Consider the following 22,518-nt stretch of genomic DNA (forward strand, 5'->3'; position numbering starts at 1 on the left):
TTGGGTTGTCGCTTGTCGTGGTGCGACGCTTTGTGACTAGTTTCACTTCACCTGCCTCGCAAATGTCACCTCAGAGGAAAAAAAAATGTCTTGTGGCATTTTTGCTCATGAGGGGTTTGCAATTGTCGATGTTGTCCAGCCTAAATTGACGATAGGAAATTAAAATGACCCCAAAAATGTTTCTTGCAATTTCATCCAAAATAAACATTTGTCTCGGCCCTCGCACCACCGCTCCGCAAAATGTCACGGAAAGTCGATTCTGCGTATTCCCGCTCACAAACAACAACAACGCTGGTTACGAAAGTAGGATGTCACGAAACAAAATGGCGGCTAAGTCAAATGGAAATTTACATGGTTGAGCTTTTGTTCCAAAAGTGACTTTTTAGTCTTTTGTGGCGGCGTTGCAGTGTGCAAGTGCCCTGTCGGTGCACTTTGGGGGCCCCCCCACGCACACGCACACTTCGAGGGATAATTAAAAGCAAAAGTAAATGAGCAGTCTCCCGATGATTTATGTCTCATTGCATTCCATGGAGCAGTGGGCCGCAAGTGTAAATTATCATTGACAGCGCTTCATTTTGGAGGAAGTTGAGATGCTAAATCGAGACTTTGCATGGATGAGAGGAATACTAACGGCACTGCCGATCTGCAGGAGTGCATGAATTTTCTTTGCGTACTATTGTAGTATTTGAGTTATGTATTTTTTAAAAACTTTAAAAAATTTACCTGTCTGATAACTTTCTTTCCTTCTATTTAAATGGCAACATTTCCATCATTTTACTTTTTGTTTGTACTTTTTAGAACATTAAAAAAAAGTTTAAATCTATTTGTAATTGTTAATTTTTTTTTAAATTATTTGCCAGGAAATGCTGCAACAATTTCCTTCCAGTTAGAAAGACGTAATTGACATTTAAGCTTTTAGGTGCAATCAAGATGTTTCTCCCCCCCCCTCATGTTGATGACATTGAAAAGCACGAAAACAGGAACATGATTTATTTTGCTGTGAGTCTAACGAAAAGAGGAACATGCATATTTGTTTAAATACATTTTCATACTAACACTTTCTCAGTATTTCAATCTAATGTTTTACATGAATATTTATTTATTTATATTTAATTATATATATTTATTTTTATTCATTTTCATTTTTTTATATATTTTTCTTTTGCTCATTGTCTTGGGACGCCAAACAGGTTTCCTGTGGGGTGTTACCAAGTTGAGTTCCTTGACCTCTAAAATGATCTTAAGGTGTCTTGACCTTTGTGCCTTATTCTTGTTTGCTTTTATTCTCAAGTGCTCTCACACACTATCTCACGCTTTCCATTGGCTTTTTATGCGCCAATAAAACGTACACTTGAGCTTGAAGTCACTCATTCAGCACATCAGCCAAGATGCATTTCTTTCTTTTTAGATTTTTCCTACGTTGACTTTTACATGCTTGCTATTGTTCCAAAGAGGCTGATTGGACGTGGTTATGACGTGCCGTCAGGTCCTGGTTCCAGATCAAACACACCAGCAGCTGTCGTTGGCTTCGACCGAGGTTTGGCTGACCAACGGCGTCTCTCGTCGCCTTTCAAACAACAGACATTATCTTCATCGGCACGTCGGCCGCCCGGGAGGCCTGCGGAGCGCACGGCTGGGTAACACCTGTCCCCTCAAAAGGGGAAGGTAAGCTGTGGAGGATTCTCCAGAAGATGGATTCAAGATGCGTGTTTATGCTTGTTTGGATATTGCTTCCATGTGGCGTTAAGGCCGGCCGAGCAATTTGCCGCGTGTACGAGCAAGGTTTAGCTACAAGGTGGAGACCGCTGAGGTTTTCCATTGTCAAATCAATTTCACGCACTCGAAGAGAACAATTACAAATATGTCTCAAGGGCCTTTTTAACTTGCAGACGATAGACAGAGTCTCAAATCGCGTGTGACGCAAAAAAGAAGAGCAGGCAATGCGAACACACACATTTGAATTGAAATCAACAACGCAGATGCAATCTGGGAGAAGTAAAAATATATTAGTATACTTTTTTGAATTCATTTATGTAGTGTGAAACATGAAAAATTGAAGCAAATAATCCACAGATTTGTTTGCATTATTGTTGTCATCTGAAACAGTATTTAGTTTAGTATTTAAAAACATATCGTGTTATACAAAATCATAAACAAGTTATTTTTATTTTCTTATTTATTTCATACAAAATCATAGATGAGTTATTATTATTTTTATTATTTGTTTATCATAAATCTGATATAGTTCATTGTGATTCAGGTTAATTTATTCCTTGTTTTTCTTCCATAAAAACACGTATGGGAAGCGAGTTCAATTCTTTTAACTTCCATTAAATCTGCGCAGCTCACTCTTGGGGCATCACGGGTAATCGGTTTTTCTGATCATGACTCACGACAGTCGCTCCCTCCGTAGATGCGATGCCCATCAGTGGGTAGAGAGAAACAGTAGCAGTGGCAAAGCAGCTGTTGCTATGGTTACCGCCTCTCGTCATGAGGACACGCAGCGCTCACGTACACGCGCGACAAGCGAGCCTCTTACGCAAACAAAGCCGCTTCTTGGTACAAGACGAGGATTCTTCTCATTACTGTCAACACACACTTGTATTATTTTGTGCGTCACAGCGCTGTTTGTGCGTTAGCAATGTTCTGAAGGGCCTCGTGTGCCTCGACTAAGATCTTGTTTACATTTATTCGTCATTGAAATTTCATATTAAAGACAGTAGGTATTCAAGGTGAAGGCCACTCGAGAGGATTCGATAATTGTAGTTTCATGATTACGGGGACTCGATTCACAATTTTTTTTTTACAATTCTTTTCAAACTTGAAATGACATATAATAACCCAAAATAAATTAGAGGTTTAGACGTCGTTAGCCTAAGAAATGGCTCGATAAAATTGTGTTTACAAGTACTAAAAGCAAACTAGTCGGAAATTAGCTCGTTACTTAGCCCCTTAACAAGCTTGCTGAACAAATTTTTGATAGTTTGTATGATAGTTAGCTGATAGTTAGCATGTCCACTCGCCAGAGGACTTTGGCTCGCGAATGCTTAGGAGAAATTGTTTGATAATACTCAAAGATAGAGCAAACTAGCTGGTTAGTTAGCATACAAAAAAAAGCCTGTTAAAATATGAGCAAGAGCAAAAGCTAATTATTGACACTGACGCAGATTAGCACGCTACTTAGCCTAGCTTGTTAACATTTGCTGATTTTATAACTAGCTCTCTAAATTTTGCTGAATTTTGATTCCCTTTTCTTAAGGCAAATTATTTAGTCGCACGCTTTACAATACAATCCAACTTTATTTCATAGAGCGCATTTCACAACAGCTGCAGCTGTAACAACGCGCTTCACGTATAGCAATGGCACAACCACAAAGAACGTAAAAACAGTAAATCCAAACGAAAATGAATCTTCAGTAGCAGAATAACAGCCAAAAGCCAACAAAATAGCACACTTTTCTTGGTTTTGCTGACCAATAACACATTTTTTATGTGAGCTATTCATTGTGTGCGCTAACTAGCTTATTTTATTTAATAACTCCCTTGTGGATTGTCTTGCCGTTTAAGTTTATATTTCATCCTTGACAAAGGAGCAAAGTAAAAAGTTCAGCTGTCACCAAAGTCATAAAACGTCCTCCTTGAATGTTTACCAAACGTCACTGATCGATCCAACGATCTTTTCTATCATAAGCCACAAATGTGAACCTCATGGCGTGGGGAAAGGAAAATCCCCAATTGCCAAAGTGATTAGGGTGTCACCTCATGGTGATGAATGTCTGACCCAAAAAAAAATCTCTTATCAATTCTGATTTCTTGACATTTTTCAGTCTGGGTGAAGCCACATTGTTTGCAAGTCTGTTAGCTTAGCAATGAGAAAGGATTGTTAACTCATAAAATTCACACAAGTTATAGGTCAAAATAATTATGGGAAAACTTTGTCTCAGTCTGAGGGTGTGTAGACTTTTTATCACAGCAAGACAAATGACCTCACCACTCGCCAAAGTGGCAGAGCCCGTCTACTGTATACACACCTACAAGTGAGTGTGTATAATCTATGGAAACACTCTCAACACTGTGTTGACACTACAGGTGATTTGTGCGTCTCCACTGGCTACCGTACAAACTTGTTTTAATTCTCCCCGCTGTACGTAAGCGTATTGAAGCCGTTGACAAATGGCCGCTCTTGTGGTGCCCAATGTTATCCTTAAACAAAATATTATGGGTCCGAGAAGTAGTCCACATCAGTCAAATATATTCCTAAATACATTCATTTACTTCTGTCGTCTTGCTTAAGTGTTCATTTGTCTCCATAACAACCTCACATGATAATTATTTAGGAGTAAAAAAACTCAAATTAGTAGTTTTCTGTTTGTGTGTGTGACAAAAAAACTAAACATAATGCATAGTACATGCAGTTATCGGCTTATTCCACAAGGGGGCGGGCTCCCCCTGTGACAGGCAGGCTGCGATTGCTGAAATCGCTTCATGGAGCGGACTGACACACTGACACCCTCCAGGAGTGTGTGAATTACACACTATCGTGCTGCATACATCTAGTGGACACAAAAATGAGCTCCATCTCAGCATCTCGTCATATAATTAACCATCCGAAATATGCCCCAGTGGTGTTGTACCGATAACAATAGACAAACAAGTGCGTTTTGTTGAGCCAGTATGATCGTGTCAGTGATCGCTTGGACTGTATCCACAAACATTCCCCAATTGTGTGCCTCCTTTTTCCCGCCCTGCGGCGACGCGGGCAAGTCTGAGCACTCTCACCAGCTCGGCCTCCCGTAAGCGACGTGAACACGCTGGCACCGCGTTGATGCATTCCTTCACCACTTTGACTTTTCTTTCCCCTTGGGCTGCTTTTTTTTTTTTTTTTTTTCTCGGAACATCATACCACCAAAGCAGAATGTGCGTGTGTGTGTGCCCTGACCCGCACATGAACCTTAACCCCGGTGTGCCTGTGGTGTTTCGAGAGTGCTGCCACACCAGACAGAAGTGAAACCTGTGGCTTGCTTACTGACTGCATGCCGTTGGTGTGTGTGTGTGCGTGCGTGTGCATGTCTGTGGGTGTCTATGTATGTATATGTGTGTGTTTGTACCCACAGACGTATCTCCGTTGCATCTCTGACGCCCGTCATTCTTGTTTTTCCTTTTCAGTGCGGTCACAAATACGCACATATTAGTCGTACCACAAGGGCGGAAGTGTCTCGTTTTCACATGCATGCACAGACACACACACAGATTAAGCATGTAGGCCTCTTGTCCATCAGGCTGTCCCCCCACAAGGTCTTTTTGTACATGTTGTGGTTGTACTGCAAAGATTCAGGCCTTTAAGGCAAGCAGCAGCGAAGGCAGAATGCATTTTCACACGGCCAAAGGAGCTCATTGTGAAACCGCGATAGCGACTTAACCTTCAGTACTCGCTCGACGGTTGGGAGGGAAAGCGAAAAAGATGACGGTTTTGACTGTCATTTCCTAAAACCTGCGTTTTCTAATGTTACGACGTCGCTTGGTTGGCCCAACCGACAGCACGCAAATCGGATTCTTGTCACTCAGCTAACGAGTACTATTATTATAATGTTATTGAAGTATTTTGGTAGTATTTTTTTAAATTTAGGAAAATAGAATTTTGTAATTATATAAATAAATAGTAATGATAATCAAATACAATTCAAAATAGTTGGCATTTACTTCATCGGTTTTGCTTCACATTTTGCTGTGAGCACCTTGGCCACCTGGGGGCAGTATAAGATGCAAAGAGTACCACAGAAAAAGAGAAGAAGAATTTGAATTTACATCACATGACTTAATACTACTACAACTAAAAAGTCTGAAAATAGTTTGGACTTTGTCAAATGTAAACTTATTACACCAGAGATTTATTGTAAGTACATACTTTTCGAAAGTGCTTTTTTTTTGTTTACTATTTTCATTACAAAAACCTGTTTAGATGTTTGTGATGTCAGTAAAGTCAAAATAATCAGCATAAAAAAAGCTTCTCCTTTAGGTTTAGTCTCCCCATGTAATTTTTTTTCTGACATTGGTATTTCCGTACATTAACATGATCATTTCCGTTAATACCGGGACTGACTATATTTTCTCTCCGCACCATTTGTTCTGTTGAAGGGCTGAGAAGCTACGAAAATGTGACAGTAAGACAAACACAGCGAGGGCTCAAAGCGCTCTCGCCGCTCGGTGCGGCGCAGCTGAGAGCCATCCAAGCCGCTGATGGACTTTCCAGCCAATCTCTTCTCCACTTTCCACCACCCTGCCAACGAGCAACAAAAACCCCGGTCTCTTTCCTGGCGCTGACCGCGACCCCGGGCGGGGGGGCGATCGGAGTCGAACCCAACATTAGAGGTAAGAAGGGTCAACGGGAAGTGGCGTGTGGGTGGCGGTGCCAAGGGAGCGTGCTGTGATTGGATGAGCAAGGTGGGCGGGCGGGCACTTTTTTGCCATTGTATATTTCTTAACAAACACAAGCAACAAATGAATCAGTATTCCGATAAACAATTTGGACTCGAAGGGGCTGACGGATGCCATAGAGCAGGAAATCATTCGTAGTGAAAAGTGCTTGTTGCAGCTGCCTACGCTCACTGCGGCTGTCACATGCCAGATCCAAGTCAGGGAGGAGCACAGATATTTTCTTTTGATTACGAAAAAAATGTGTTCTTTCTGCAATTCCCAAAGATGCCACAAGATGGCCCCAAAGCTGTGGCTAATAGGAAAGTCGTATTAGGTCTTGGTGAATATGTGAGATTGTTAATGGAAGTTACAGAAAAACTTTGCCACATGTGCACTTGTGGTTCCCCCTTCCTAATCAAATCATCTGTAAGACATTAATTTGAAGAGGAATGTTGTAGGAGGAATTTGCAATGTGTAGCTGACTTTCACAACTGTTCTGTGATTGACAGATAATCAGTCCCGATCTTATCGTCTGCGTTCACGTCTGACGTATGAAACGAGCGGTGCGGTGGCACCTTGACGTTCTTGTTAAAAAAAAAAACTCAAGATAACGCTGAACACATTTTAGTACGTGGAGTAAAATTTAAAAAAAGGTTTTTTGAAGATTTTTATATCATCCATCTAAATCTTTAACTTTTACACACACCCTATATTAAAAAACTAATAGAAACAAAAAGTTAGCGCATCAGCCCTCGCAAACAGCGCACGTCCAATTTTCTCACAAAATAATCTTATAGTCATGTGGTCCAAGCCGCAGATATACAGCAAAGCTTCCCTACAAATGAGGATGCACTTTCCTTGTCAAAATCTCTCCACGCGGCGAGCAGTCAAATGCGGGACGACGCGGCCCGGCCCAGCTATTAGCGGTGCGACGCCCACCCGCTCCCATCGGCTTCACGGCGAGACGAGTGCACCAAACAGCCACTTAGCCAAGAGGCTTGCGGCTTGATGCATGTGTGTGTGTGTGTGTGTGTGTGTCGCTCGCTCGGATGGATGGATGGATGGATGGATGGATGGATGGATGGATGGGGAGGAAAAGTTTGGGAGGGTGGGAGGCGTTGGGGTCTGGTTGGCAAGGAAACGCAGCTGTGTGCCAGAGAGAGGTCTGCTCATCTCATTGCCCTTTCAAACACTCGTACAGTGCGGACACATGCTCGCTCTTCAAGCCACTTCCTGCGCACAGGGCATGGGAACTCCCCTGATCCCCCCCCCACCATCACCCCCCACTCCCCTCCCCTCCCCTCTTCGTCCTCCTCCCACTCGCTGCTCTTCCTCCACATCATCCCTGTCCTCTCACTCACCCTCTTCCCTTTTTCACCCTCTCCGGTCGTATACGGCGCCCTCTACTGGTGAAGCATTTTGGAAAAGATCGCCATTGAATCAAAACGAAATTTGGGAAAATATTTATGGTTGTTGTTCCGATTGCCACCTTTACGATTCAAAAATCGCATTCCACGACATCGCAATGTCGATTTTTAACTCGATTAATTGTCCGACCCAAACCGAGGAATACTCCCCCCATTTTGATTTCCTGCCTCCATCTGTGTCCAATTTATCCGGCGCTAATTTATTTTTCGATTCCCGCCGAATCAGAACAGCGTCGCTCGTTCCGTGGCGTCGAGCGCGCATACATGCACATGCACATTTCTTATTGTTTTATTCCATAAAAGTTCCTATAAATCACTGGATATTAATCGGCCCCAGACGGCCCTCTCCCCCGCCCGCCCGCCCTCCCCCCCTCCTCCTCCCCCCTCGCACAAACACAGACCAGATGCATAGGAAATGGGATGGCAAAAAAGGGCACCCAAGAGACGGCCTCCACTTTTTCTTCTCTCCTCCTCCGTCTTCTCTGAGAACGCTCGTTCACGCCGCAATGCCCCGACCCGGCCGGGCCTCGCAGAGGAAATACAGCCCCCACAACTAAATTAGAAGAAATAAATGAAAGAATAAATACATAAACTGTGTGGGATGGAGGTGAAGACGCCCGTGGGCTTCCAAACGCGGTTTGTTGCACCTGCACAGCGGGGCCCAATCCGAGGCCTTTCCTTATCTCACTGCGACATCCAATGGGGGGGGGAGGGGTCTACGGTTTACAACCGCACTGACACATTGGGGTCAGGGAGTCCTCAGTCCTGTCATCTGACGTTTCCAGGTCACAAATGTGTTGGCGGTTGGTGGCGTTTCCTGGTGTAACCAGAAAAAAACCCGATTTGAACCAAACTGCACTGAATCGACTCAAATGGAATCGTTCCACTTTTAAAGTATATCGACATACGTATCGAATAGTCTTTTATCTGATATATTTTCTTCTTTCGTGTATTTCAACTCACAGCAAGAAACTCTACGTCGTACACTGAGTGGTACCAAATCGAATTGAATCGAACCCAATGTTTAAAATGGAATCTTCCCTGAATCGTGTGCCACGAGAAGAGCTTGAAACAAACGTGTTGCGCATTTCAAACCGGAGAAGACGTAACGGCGCGATCGGTCCAACACACCTGCGCTCTGTTGGCTCGCGTAATCGGAGCGAAAAGGCAAAGTAACCACTAGAGAGACAGGATCTGGACCGAGGGAAACGTGAATTATAGCCAGACGTTGGAGAAAAGAGAGACAGGTCAGGGAGGGGGGGGAGTGGATGTAATGTTAGCGAGAGGACGTCTTTGTCCCACCCTGTCCTGCCTGGGCTGGCAGAAGACTGAGGAGGAAGGGGAGGGGGCGAGGAGGAGGGGGCTGCAGCTGAGAGGGAGTGCGCGAAAGACAGTCAGGCAGAAAATGTGAGAAATGTGAATGTTGGCGGACGAGGGGGAGAACGTTGGTTTTCAGGCACGCAGGGACAGCCTGCAGAGTTCTGCCAAGAGAAACACGGAGCTGCCGTGCATATGCAGGAGCTGTGAGCGATGAGGGAGGGAGGGGGGGGACTAAGAGTTCCCTTGGGCACCCGGCAGGCCCAAAAGATGAGACTAATAAAACTCCTCTTAATGACTTGCAGTGGGTATAAAAAGTCTACACACCCCCGTTTGAATGCAGAATCATTTTGTAACTTTTTCCACTATTAACGTGACCTTTAAATAACACAAATTATTGTTACTTTGTTGTGGACTTAGCCACATCACCAGTTATAAGAGGGTGTGCACACTTATGCAACTGCATTTTTCTCTGTTTTAATTGTAGCGAGAACAGTAAGCAAGTACTTGCATTGCGCCACTCCCCATCTCTGCATGTCTGCTGTCGGCCGTCTGATATTTCGTCTGCGTGGAACGATAAGGTGACGAGGGAGCCAAACGGCCTTTTGCCAGAATCCCCGGGCCCAGATGTCCACTCTCAGCCGTCCCCGCTGACCGGCCGGCCTCTCGCCTGCCAGCACTCTGCTTCATATCCCCACTTTGCGGAAAATATGTAAATATGTTGACTCGCCGAGATGTCCTCTCCTCTTTCTCGACCTTGTAGCACTTTTGGAGAGGAGGCGAGACAGCGGCCAGGAGCGAAAACATCTCCAGAGCGCCATATAAGGGCCGGGTTTGGGCTTCGGGATCGGCTTCTCATCGCTTTTGAATCCGCTGGGCCCGTTACACAAGCCGGGAAACGCACGCAGCGACCCTCAGCTTGACACTTGAACAGGCGTGATGCGCCGTTGTGGGTGTGGGAGGCAGGTCAACGGTGTTCCACACGTTTGCGTTTTGTTGTAACTCAACCAGATTCACTTTATGGAGTCAAACAAGTAACACAGATGTAGAACATCAGAGTCGGTGGTTTTACTCCGGTTGAGATTTAAAAAAGTTTTATTGCGCTGGGTAGCACGGTCGAATAGAAGGAAATTGCAAGGAGGGGAAATGGGACTGTTACGAGTATCATGTCCATCCATCCATCCATTTTCTGGATGGCTTCTCCTCACTAGGAGGCAGAAAATGTGGGTAAAACTTCACAGCCACCTCTGATGTGTTCGGGCCTCGCTCATCTGCCGAGCTTGAACTCTTCGTGCCCTCTCGGGTCCCCCGTCGTTCAGACAAGGAGTGAAGACGGAAACCTCGCTCGCTCTCATTTTCCGCAAGCGTGCCTCTTTACTTGCTATTTGTGGTTGGCGAGCTGCATGTGTGCGGCGGGTATCGTCATGCAGGCCTCTCTGGCTTGCGGTTTGGGTGGGGAGCGAGGGTGAGGGTGGTGGAACGCAATGGCTGCCACACTGCCACAGACATCCTGGCACCACCGGCCCACAGTTCCCCTTTCCAAGATGTAGAAACACCACTGTGTGTGTGTGTGTTTTGAATGTATTTTGGCACCCACAGTGACTTCCCTTTTTTTTTTTATTATTAATCTTCTAATTTAGTTGCTTCTCAGGGTACTCAATGAGGCACTCTAAGCGGCCCAAAAGCCCCGCGCAGTGTGGGCACACACTGACTCTCAAGTTTTTTGTTTTTTTTTGGGTCGGCATGCCTCCCCGGAGCTGGCAGCGCCGTCCGGGCACTCATTTCCCCCGCTTGGCCTTGAACCCGACAGGATGCGGAGATCACTGCTCCAGCGTGTACTTCTGCACTATGTGTGTGTGTGCCTCCTGCTCTCCCCCCTCCCCTCCCTTATTCTGATTTTGCGTCTTGGCTGACTTTTTTACCTCTCGAAGAATTTGGAAAGGTTGTGATATTTTTTCTCTCTCTCTCTCTCTCTCTCTCTCTCTCTCTCTCTCTCTCTCTCTCTCTCTCTCTCTCTCTCTCTCCCCCTTGACTTTGAGCAACGTTGCCTTTGTCTCTCCTTTTCTTTCTTTCTTTCTCATTCTCCCTCTCAGGCCCACGTCTGCTGCGGCTCCTCGCTAATAGATTTCATATGTTGCTGCAGTTGACATCAGTCTTAAACTATTCTACATGTGATCCCAGATATTTCCTCAGGAAATCTGTCAGATATTTATTGAAGGCTAATAAAACAAACTTGCATGTCCTTCTACCTTCTACTCATCTCCTCTCGCTATTCTCCGCTCCGTTCTCAAGTCGATTCTATTATTATGACTCCAGCTTTCTAACTAGGCTTTTTTTTTTTTTTTTTTTTCTATGGAGACAATTTCCTTCCATTCATAAGAAAGCGGCCGGGTCAGACCAGCACATAGGTTGGGTCTGCGTGGGCTGCTGGGGGTCTTCCCCTTCCTCTGTTTCTTTATTCTTCACCCCCCTCCCCTCCCTCGTACATCCCATAATCAGCTTTTAATACTCCTACTTGTCTTGTTCACTTGTGCTGCTTACTTTGTGTGTATGTGGCATAAAAAAAAAAAAAGTTGCGCTGACCCCACGTCGGCCTTAACAGACCATCTTTAGACTGTTAGGTGCTGCTTTTTTGGTTTGCAACAGAGTTCAAATGGGCTCAGCAGTTCAAGTAGTGGGATAATTCTGCCTTTTTTCTCCAAGGCGGCTATTATGGGGACGTGTTTATTTTTGCAAGTGGGCTACACACGGGGACTATTAAAGTAGGGGCCTCTATTTGAGGAAATAGAATAATTTAAATAGACACTTAAAAAACGTTTACATGGGAAAGAAAATGTAATTCTGTGCATCGGTACTCTAGCATATTGGAGCATTTATGATCAAGCCCTATGAACTCTTGCCGAGCAACAAGTGTCTAAATAAGCGTGACTAGAAAAATGTATAAAACCACTTTTGTTGCTCTGCATTACATTTTCTTCGCAACTTTTAAAATTATTATTGGGTGTCTTTAGTCTTTTATTGTATTTTCTTTACTGTTAATAACTTCATTTTGCTCTAATATGTCTTTATATTGCAGTGTAATTCCACTTTTGACCACTAGATGGCAGGACAATTCTCATTTTTTAAATAGTCTGAATTTGAAAGAAGTATGAAACCAGAAGTACACAGCCTTGATTTTGTTGATAGTCATTGAATGTTATCTTTGTAATCCTGCTTTTTACGCCTACGGAAAGGTTATGCATTGCTTTTGCTCTCTCTTACGATATTATCTGTTTAAATTGTGTATATTAAGTTAATATATATTGAATTTAAACATCACTGAAAAATAAATTGTGCTAGAAAAACAGTGTATTTAAATTTTCTCTATTGTTGATTTCACGAATTATGGGGTTGGTCTGTAACAGAACTGGCTTGACTCTACGTAAGATTAATTTTCCAAAAGTTTTTTTTTTTCCCACATAAACACAACAATGGAGGCAAATTGATGTCTAATGTCAAGTTAATAACAAGTGATGTGGCAGAAATATTTGTAAGACTGCTGCTTTGCGTCTACCTTTGCAATTTGCAGCTGCACCGTACGTGTCAGCCGATGATGGAGCCAAGCAGCTAATTCTCCGCCGTGCCGCCCTCCGACGTGTCCCGCGCGTAACCTCGCCGGGACGGGCCTCCGCGTTCGGCGCGCCTGGAGCTGTCGCCGCACGCCACCGCCACAACACGCTGCCTTATAAAGACAGGTATTCACACTTAACGCAAAGTGCTGCACAGTGTTCAAAAAGTAGACAGGTCGCCGCGGGAACGGGGCGGTGAAAGGTTGCAGATTTGAACACGTGATATAAAAGAGCGACCTTTCGTGTCACGTTTTGTTTCCATTTGGCTATTTTTCATCAGCTATTTCCTCATTATCTTTTTTGTCTGTGGTTAGCGGCACAAAAACCCGTTAAAATCGTAAATTTAAACTAATTGCTAACAAACTCTAGTTCTACAAAAAAAATTCAAAAAAATGCTGTAAAAAGTCACTTTTTAAGTCACCAACTTTGCTTGTTTCAATTTTTTGCTGTCTGAATTTGATCAGCTGCGTCGTCAAAGTCATGTGACTTGAGTCCCCCGTCTCTCTGGTAGTAAGAAAGAAAAGCAGCGAAAGCCGCGAGTGCTCCTTGGGGAGGAGATAAGGACCATTCCTTTGTGGAGCCATCATTGCGAAGAGTTGAAAAGTCTGCTTGTGATTTATCAGCGTTACCCTTTTTTCCTCTGGCTCTTTGTCACTGCCCAAAAGAGTCATGATGGAAAACAAACACATCAGCGTTTGGCATGGTGAACCCTGATCACTCCCCCCCCTCCCTCCGGCTCACTCTTTCATCCTTCTCCCAAAAGTACGCTCGTTATGTTCTTTCTGGGTCCCCCTGGCTCCAGTGCCCATAACTCACCCCCGAGCCTCAACAGCACACTCTCGCTAACCTTTCTTGCGCTGCCAGAAAAGCGAAAGCCAATAGTTGCAAAACAAGGACGTGACGACAGACGAGACAAGCGGGCCCCCGTCCCGCTCTGGGCACCGAGGGAGAAGCCGCGGGACAGCTTGATGGATGCTCGCGGACTCAAAGGGTGCCACGGAAGCCAGGGTGAAGGTTGCGAGGCGGGGAAGTCGTGGACGAGTCGGAGAGATTGTCTGCGTGGCGGCTTTTTCCATTTCTGTCACTTCCGTAATGCATTCCACAGTCGGTGCCACTATCGGAGAGAGTTTTTTTGGGTCTCCACTTTGAGCTTGTGACCCACTGGGACCTCAAATACAACATTTTACTCAGTTCTGAGCTTTTTGAACTTGGAGCCTCAAAACTATAAGGCGCACGTGCTAACCGCTAGGCTAACCGTGCTAACCGCTAGGAAATATCTAGCCTTCACACACAGCTGGTGTCTGATATATTTATGCGCCCGAGGGTATGTTCTCCAAGTGGAGGCATTGCACCATGATCACAGTCATCACTGCTGGCACCTTCTTCTCCGGAGCGGCCCCGACGTTGCCCCGAGTATGTTCAACAAACTACAGGCTTGACCTAAATGCTAACTAGGGTGTTTTTATAGAGCGCTCATTGTCTGTCAGCCACTTAAGATACCAAAATTATGGCTTATCTTTGAAGGAAATGCGAGTGAAGTGAAGTGTGCGCGGCAGCTCGGTTCCTGGCTGCGGTTCCGTCCGAGCGTCTCCGGGCGACTCGGGGGCCCGCGTAACAAAAGGGAGCGTTTGGAGAGCGGCGAATGCGTGCTATTGTTGTAAATGAGTGTGACTGAGAGGTTAGATAGCATATGGCAATGAAGTCATCTGGCCTGGCCCTTCTCTGGAAGCCCCACCCGGCCCGGGTCTGGGGGCCAGAGGCGGCCCGGCGAGCAGAGCAAACACTTTTTTTTATCGATTATGATAAGCACCGTTTTAAATCAAGCCGCCCCCCCCCCCCCTCTCTGTTTCCCCTTGTCTCCGCTCCCCTCATTTATTCCAGCTCACTCCGGGGTATTCTCTTTTCTTGGCAGAACGGTTCGGCAAGCCACCTGCAAAAACCCAAACCCCCTCCACCTTCCCAAACTCCTCAACGCGCAATACGACGCTCGCAATCAATCAGACGTTGCAACACGCGTGTGATTGTGTGTGTGTGGACGTTCCCACTTGAGAATCTTTTATAACTAACTTCCAAAATTCTTTTTCTATTCTGGGCTCTTTGGTACTTTTTTTCCCCTCCAAATTCAAAACGCCCTCAAAACAAAAGGGTGTTTTTACTTTTAAAATAACATCAAACTAATTTGTTTGAAACCTTTTTTCCAGTGTGGGAAGCTTGATGGAGTAGCGGTTAAACTGAGATAGATGCTTTATTCATCCCATGAGGAAAATGAAATTGTCAGGGCATTGAATGGATCTCAACTGGATTGTTCTGGTTGTCTTAAAAAGTTTGGCCTCTCACCCGAGATTGAATTCAACAAGGCTTAATTTATGCCCACTTCAGTGATTTCCCCATCATCATCATCTCGCCTATTGTCGTCAAAACATGTGAAAAACACGTAGCTGGCATTCAAGTCGATACATGGAGTGAACGTCTATGCACATCACGTTCCTTGTAAAATGTTCTCTCTCCGGTCATACGTTGCAACATTTCGTCTCCGACTGTCATCCCAAACGCACGAGTCCCCCCGTGATGTCCCCCTCCCCTCAGTGATAAATGTCCACGGTCCAATGAGTCTGTGCTGGTGAGAAAAATGAATTCCCTTTGACATGTTTAAATTCCACCTCCTCATCTGTCATTGCGACCTGCGTCTGCTACCTGACGCGGCAAAAAATATCCTCGCCCGACGGGAGTCAGACGAAGACGAAGTCTTCCTTCGACCGTAGTAGAGTCTTGACGCTGCTGTGTTTGACTGATTATACACCGAGTCGTCGCTGGCCAGTCTCAGTTCTGCATTTAACTGCTGGGGACAGACAGACAGCGGGCTTTAGCGCATGAGCCCGTCGTAGCTCATCCCGGCTAACTGTTTACACAGCGTTCATTTAGTCCCTCTTGGTTCGTGTCAAGTGCGTGTCACAGGTATGGCAGCGTCAAGCGGAGGAGTTTACAAAGCCTCGGTGAGGTGTTGAGCGCATGCTGCTTGACTCTCCGCATGACTGTCTGACGTTATTATTCATAGCTCACAGCATCTGAGTTTTAGAAATAACTAGCTTAACTTGAAAGTCGCTTCGTTCCACGATCGGCCACAATGAATGCCTTCAAGAGAAACCCGGTTTGTAAACATTTCATTAGTCGTCTCAATCTGCCAGTGAAAAGGCACGGTTGGAAAATTTGTCGACAGCAGGCCGTCATTCGCCTAAACCAAAGTTTGCGTGTGGCCTAAGATGTCGTTCATTCATGGATGATCCCGCCAATCATCCCTTTTGCTCTCCATTTGGACTTGTCGCGCATGAGTGTGTGTGTGTTGTGAGGATGGATCAACGATCAAGCCATTTTCGAAGCTACGCTCGCTTTCTCTCGCGCTGTGAACTGGAGCAGTTTTGCGACCGCAGCCAAAACCACATGAGACCAGCAGCCGTGACGCAAGACGCACGCCGGCGAGAAGCCTGGGAAAAAAAAGTGTGTCACCGAGAGTGCAGCCGAGTCCACTTCCTCCTCACGTCTGTTATGAGACGTGAAGATGTTTGGTGTTCTTTTTAACTTTTATACCCTTTGATATTTCATAACTTGGTACGGAAACTTGGAGCTGGTCCTCGATACTATATTTATTAGAATTATTATATTTTACTTCTATTTATGGGATTATCAGTTTTTTCTTATTCTGATCAAATATAAATATAGCCACTGCTGTTCCACTCCAGTCCTGTAGGCAGCGCTAATGTACATTTTATATATCTTTTTATACATTTGTAATATTTTTTTTTTTATATTTTACTTTTAGTTTATTTGCGGGATAATTTGTTTTTTCTTATTTTGATCAAACATAAATACTATATCCACGAGTGGCTTGCTGTTCAACTCCAGTCCTGTAGGCGGCGATAATGTGCATTACAAAGAGTGAACTGTAACTACAAAAAGTGATGTATAAATTCTCCCATCTGCAAGTTTATCCAGATGTGCACCAGTTTTATGGGTTATTTGTTTAAGCTAGCAGGGCACCCCCTACAACGTTGTGTAGAATCGATTGCTTGGCGTGCTAAATGAAGTCGACTGATTTTTTTCGTAGTTCACGCTGTGTCGAAAGCATGCGCAGCGTCTGCCAAACTGTATGCAAAACTCTGGCCAACTCACATACAGATAGAGTGAGAAGTACCGACAAGCGGATGAAGTGTGAAGTCCAAATGATGAAGTCATGAGAAGCTTGCGGTGAGGCCTGGCTGGTGAACTTGCAAAATTATCCCCCCCCCCCCCCCAAAATAAAAATTATTTTCATTTCAATTTTGATTTGCTGCCGGATTCTTTTGTAAATGTTCTTGATGAAGTCTGTGGCCTGATTCTATCAATAGTGCGGAGGTGACTGCAATACAGGTGATGTGTGCGTGTTTTGTTTGTGCGCCCCCTTGAGGTGACGAATGGAAACAACATGTCAGTGGGAGGTCCTGTGACTGAAAGGAGACGCATGCCAGTGTGTTGGTGCTCGTGGAATGTTTGTCTTTGCTCGCTGCGAGGGGTTTCATGTTCAAAGGAAATTCCCTTGAAAAACCAGCGTGAAGTGTGTGTGTGTCTGTGTATGATTGCCTGGAAATTGAAGAATTGCGTCTCGATGCAAAAAGGAACCAAATGTCCCAATCAAGAGCGAGCCAACGGAATGCCAAAAATGATATTTGAGCGTCTTGTGTCAGATGTGCTGTTAAATGTATCAAGTGCTTGTTTTGGCATTGGGACAAAAATCACGAAACGTTTGAAGAATAGTTTAAAAAAAGAAATCATAATATAAATCCAAAAGAATAGAGTTCTTGCTGTGGGAAAAAACGAAACAATCTTTTAAAAATGCTATGGTTGGCAAGTGCAAATAAAGGTCACTGCAATTGTTAGCATTAGCATCAACAACAGGCTACGGAATGCTAATATTAGTTTTATAGACGTAGCATCATTTTAAAAATGAATGGAGTTCATGCTTTGGTAACGAGACTGCAATTGTTAGCATTAGCATCAACAACAGGCTATGGAATGCTAATATTAGTTTTATAGATGTAGCATCATTTTCAATAATGAATGGAGTTCACGCTTTGTTAGCGAGACTAAAAATCCCTCGGAATTGCTCAAGCTGGTTCAAATTGGTGTGGCACTAATTGTTAGCTTAGCATTAGCTTTAACAACATGCTAAATGTTGTAATAGAGAAACATAAAACAGGTATCAGAAAAATGACTGGTAAATATTGTTATCTTAGTGTATCTTGCTATTATTTTAAGATGATATGCAGGACAAATACGGTCTTATTTTCATGAAGCAGCATAGTAAGGTTATATGATCACCACGTGTGGGAAAATATTGTCACAAGAAGAAAGCGAAGATTTTAGGGGCATGAAAATATAATTCCACGACCAAGTTTCTTGATTCATTTGATTTAAGCACAACCAACCTCATGTTTCTTCCAAATTCCAATACAAAAAAATAAATAAATGAAATATCTGCTCCCAATTACTAACATCGCGCTCACTCACTTTGTTTTCTCGCCTCTGACTCATCTTTTCCCCCTTAAAATATTCCACCACGTTCAAACTTGTTGTTGTCCATCTATGTGTGTATTTTGGTAGGAGCGCTACGGCTCGAGATAAGACTCGGCCAAAACGGCCTCGGGAGTCCACCGTCACGGACGTCTTGCAGGCAAGGCAGGCGGGCGGGAGGGAGGGAGGAAATGTTTCCAGAGAGGCCTGAGCGAGTCAGCTGTGTATATATTCAGTGGGGATCTGAAAGTGGCCGTGTACCCGTCCTCCCTCGCCTCCCACCATCGGCTCGGCTGCGCTCTTCGCGTCTCGGGGCAGATTTCTCCCACAGTTGGGAGCGCTGGCTTGTGTGGCGGCCTGTTTATACTGGAGCGTGGACTTCCTAGTGGCAGCCTGCACCTATCTAAACATCCCCCGGCCGCTGCTCTGTGTTCCCGGCCTCACACTGCACCCCCCCCCCCCGCCTTCTCTGCCCGTCTTTCCTCCCCTCCGCGTTCGCTCTCACACCCTTTTTTCTGCTTCACCCTCACCCGTTGTCTTCTGCCGGCATGACTGTTTTGTCATTTTGCCCATTTAACACCGCTTGTCAAAAGCCACTTTAGCCCCGATTTTTTCCCCAGGCCGGATAATTGACTTTTGGGTATTTTACCATTTTCCCCCGGGAGGTTTTATTTTTTCAACATTTCCACAAAATGTCATAAATTTTAATTTTGATTTAATTTTAATAATGACATTTTAAGGAATTGTTTGGCTTTGTTAAAAAAAAAGTTATTATGAGGACCATATGCGAGATCCCTGGCCACCCCCCCGTAACCCCCCCAAGAAAAACATGCTAGCTCCGCCAGTGGCTGATTAACAGCTCATTCTTTCAAATCATATTTAAGAAGCACAACAATCTCTTACTTCTTCAGAAGTGTTGTTTTTCTTCAAATTCGTTCCTGCTTGTGTTTTGTGTGTTGCACGAGTGTTTTTTAAAATGCTAACCATAGATGCTACGTTTGTTTTCAATTGGAACGTCTCCTGCATATGACTGACTCGTATGCCTACGAGAAGCCTATAAACTGCCTAGCAACACTATCACCAAATCAAACACAACATTTTCTGCAGCTGCAAACTGTAGTTGCTTTTTTTGTGAGATTTGCTCATAAATCACCATTCAAGTCATTCTGTAATGTTGCTATCGGAAATCCCCTCGCATGTTCCTTGGTTACATCGTAATCGATTGTTGAGCGAGCCGCTGTAAGAAAACAAAACAAATATAAACAAAAGATGCAGGCTTGAAAATGTTTTGTTTTCGGACAATTGCAATTTTCCAAGCCGTCAATACACACATTAAATGTAAATTTACGTACAGAAGTTTTCAATAAGAACATCACAGATTTCCTGGGATCAAATATACCATCCCAGATTTCACAGATTTGTAACATTTAGTGTAGATCCGAAACTAATTTTTTCCACTTTTAGTTCCTTTAATCTCGCATCAGGCTTTTGCAAATAACGATCCACGGAGCGACGTTCTGATTACCGCGAGGCCGAAACGATTGATGTGGTCTTTGTACAAATTACATAAAACAATTGAAAATTTCATGCGTCATCAAATTGTGAACTTCTATACTCTCCGATGATTGATTTCCTTCGCCGTCTTTGAGCTGCTTTGGATTATTTGGCTGGCCGCAAACCGATGTCGTCGATGCTTTAGTGTGTGACAGAAAATAATGCACGCTGGCACTGCCTTTATTAATTCCAGAGTTGGCTTTATTGTTGCGTAAGTATACCCCCCCCCCCTCCTCCCGATTTGATGCATGCTTAGCACAGTTCATACTGGTGCAACGCAACCCGTTGACTGTCTTGATAGATGAGGGAAGAATGAGAGGATTTGACGTAGGGTCACCTTCCACATTTCCCACCAAATCTCACGATTGCAAATGAGCACCTGCGTTGGGTCTGAAAAAAAAAAAAAAATCTTTTCAACACAGGCTGATGTCAACCTCAGGGGATTATGAGTAGCGCTATGAAGTATGATGGCAATCAGTCAACTACTTTATGGAGAAGTGTGCTTCATATTTCCTATTCAGGTCACATTTCAGTCAAAGTCGAGGAGCGGCTGACCTCAGCTGTCCCGTGAGCCGCACCCTGTGAGCCGCTGGAACTGCTGACAGGGATGACATCATCACGGTGATACCAGTCAGAGGCGCTTGTTCGCATGTAAGACGCCTCCTTTTTGTTGGCTCATTTCAGATGAAGAGATCGATTTAGTCATTTCGGAAAAAAACAGATGTTAGTTGGTCATCTGTTATGTTTTCGAGAAAAGCAGCTGATGAGATGTCATTTGGAGTCATGCGATTTGATCAACTCAACCAGGAAGAGTTCCACTTTTTATGAGCAATTTTGTTTGTCATATCATCGACAATATACAACTGGCGGAGCTAGAAGGGGGGTGCAAGGGGCACTTCCTCCCCCATAGGGAAACATATATTGAATCTTTATCAGTGTTTTCTAAAAAAAAAAAAATTGGGGGGTTTATAAAAATTGTTTTGTTTGTTTTGCGATATCCTTAACCCGCCATCAAGGAAAAAAAAAAGTCAATTTCTGCCAGTGACATGAATGTGTGTGTGAAGAGTGTGAAGCGCGGCCGGCGTTCGGGTGGCCGGAGTGAAAGCGCCGCCGTTGCTGGCGCTGACAGATGAATGATTCTAATTAGAAATCCATAACATCCTGCCACATGGCCGCCTTATCCCCAGCGCGCTTCCTGCTCTGGGCCGGCCTGACGACAGCCAGCCTCGCTTGCTCCTTCCGTCACTCAAAGCCACTGACTGTCTCCTCGAGTGCCTTATCGGCAAGACCCCCCCCCTGCCCCCCCTCTTCTATTTGTAGCCACATGCGTGTTTGTGTATGCTCTTTTGTGTCTGGTTCACGGCTCAATCGTCTCTACCGTTTCCTCTATTTTTTTTTTTGCACCACACAGGGGTTCTGGAACATCTTGGATCCCTGACTGGCGACATAAATGTTGTTGATAATATGAGCATTTGGACAATTTTAAATAAAAAAAAATCCTAAATGATTCATTGATTAATTGTCGATTCATTATTGATTATTAATTATTATCATTAATTATACTCTTTTGTATGTAGCTATGCACTTTTTACTGTGATTTATTTTGTGGACCCCCAAACTCACACACACACACACTGTCTGGACCGGGCCAAGGGCACAAGTTGAGCAAGTCCAGAAAGCATCGCTGGGAATCCAGATGATAACACGAGTTGCAGGCCTGGAGGATTCTCAAGGTGCCAACTCGGAGAATGGGCGGCGGGCCAGGAGAGGATCTGCTGCTCCCATTAAACAAGACAGAATGGACTTTGAGCAGACATCATGAGCAAGCACACAAAAGCTTAATGGCCATGCTGGAACACGATTATGAGGTGAATAGCGCGGCGAGCCACCAGGTCGCTCATGCCCAGCGTCTCTCACACGACAGACGAGTTTGTATCATAGGTGTCACAACTTCAACACTTTTCAGTGTGCAGCAACTGACAGCATGCTGAACTTGGTCTTGATGGAAGCAACATTTTTGCGGGCCTGGAAGCGCAAACCGCGAGGCTTTTTGTCACTGGCCTGATCCGCAAGTATGCAATTCATGCTCACGCATTACGTTACCCCGCAAACAACAATAACGGTGGATGGCGGCGCTGCACAGAAGAATTTAAAAAAAAATGAAAGAAAATAATGAAAATGGTAACAGGGAAAAAAAAACTTCTTTTAATATTGTGAAATTCCAATTTTTTTCTCCACTTTTTGCTCCTCCGAGTTCCTTACGCTGCTCTGTACATTGACAAGCTCATAAAAAGTCCGTCAAACATCACGTCAAGCGAGGATCACTGAGAGCGTGAGGTGAGGTTTTCCCGTTGTTTTTAGCTTCATCAAAGTGTTCAATCAAGTCCGCTTCCCCCGCGGCTAGAAACACCGTCTTCTGACTAGAAGGGGATAAAAAAAAATTTGACTAGTGAGAAAGTTTCCGAAGGATGGAAGCAATCAGCGGGAAATGGTGTTGCATTTGTTGGCATTTATTGTGTCATCCGAGGGGGGAGATTAGACCAAAACCAGAACAGGAAAACTCACAACACCTGTTTTGAATCAGATTTTTTTTTTTTTACCCTCCATTTGATCCTGGCAAGTGCTTTATTGCCTGGTACTCTAAGCTGGTATTC

General features: G+C 44.4%; 2 long non-coding RNA genes across 2 annotated transcripts; one reads left to right on the plus strand and one right to left on the minus strand.

Moving 5' to 3' along the window:
• The first annotated feature begins 1,162 nt into the window (after positions 1–1,162).
• LOC119132929 lies at positions 1,163–20,808 on the plus strand. Its single transcript, XR_005100011.1, has 4 exons — positions 1,163–1,665; positions 6,136–6,369; positions 12,727–12,892; positions 20,386–20,808. It is a non-coding gene; the product is annotated as an uncharacterized LOC119132929 (long non-coding RNA).
• Positions 8,232–9,069, minus strand: LOC119132930. Its single transcript, XR_005100012.1, has 3 exons — positions 8,973–9,069; positions 8,489–8,658; positions 8,232–8,394 (listed from the first exon to the last, which is right to left on the minus strand). It is a non-coding gene; the product is annotated as an uncharacterized LOC119132930 (long non-coding RNA).
• Positions 20,809–22,518: the final 1,710 nt, after the last annotated feature.

The sequence above is a fragment of the Syngnathus acus genome, chromosome 13 (genome assembly GCF_901709675.1).
Source record: "Syngnathus acus chromosome 13, fSynAcu1.2, whole genome shotgun sequence".
Classification (NCBI taxonomy): Eukaryota; Metazoa; Chordata; class Actinopteri; order Syngnathiformes; family Syngnathidae; genus Syngnathus; species Syngnathus acus.